Consider the following 384-nt stretch of genomic DNA (forward strand, 5'->3'; position numbering starts at 1 on the left):
TTGATAAAATTTTACATTACTTATTCCCAGGTAAATATTAATTAAAAAAGGAGAATAAAAACCTTGCCACATGCCCCCAAAAAGATAGGATTGTGCTTCATGCAAACTGCAACCCAAAATCTCCGTCGAAGCAAAAACCAAGCACAGAAGATAAAATGAAAAGAAAAGCCATTCTATGCAAAATACCCATAAAGGGGTTCTAGTACCAAGTTATTCCTTTGTATATGAGAGTATGAACTGGAATATGATCACACACAGAATTATGCACAAAAATGTTTTTTCTTTGGCAGAATTTTATTCATGATAATTAATCTGAATGATCATAAAGGATATAAAATCTATCAAGTTATTAAGTATTATATGCAACAATTTCTTTGTTGCAGC

The 384-nt window shown here is 31.0% G+C and overlaps 1 protein-coding gene across 1 annotated transcript in view; it reads right to left on the reverse strand.

Moving 5' to 3' along the window:
* The window catches only part of LOC119592773 (protein turtle homolog B-like), a 45,158-nt gene that overhangs the window by 2,786 nt on the left and 41,988 nt on the right, over nt 1–384 (reverse strand). The window lies entirely within an intron of this gene.

Source organism: Penaeus monodon, chromosome 30, assembly GCF_015228065.2.
Source record: "Penaeus monodon isolate SGIC_2016 chromosome 30, NSTDA_Pmon_1, whole genome shotgun sequence".
NCBI lineage: Eukaryota > Metazoa > Arthropoda > Malacostraca > Decapoda > Penaeidae > Penaeus > Penaeus monodon.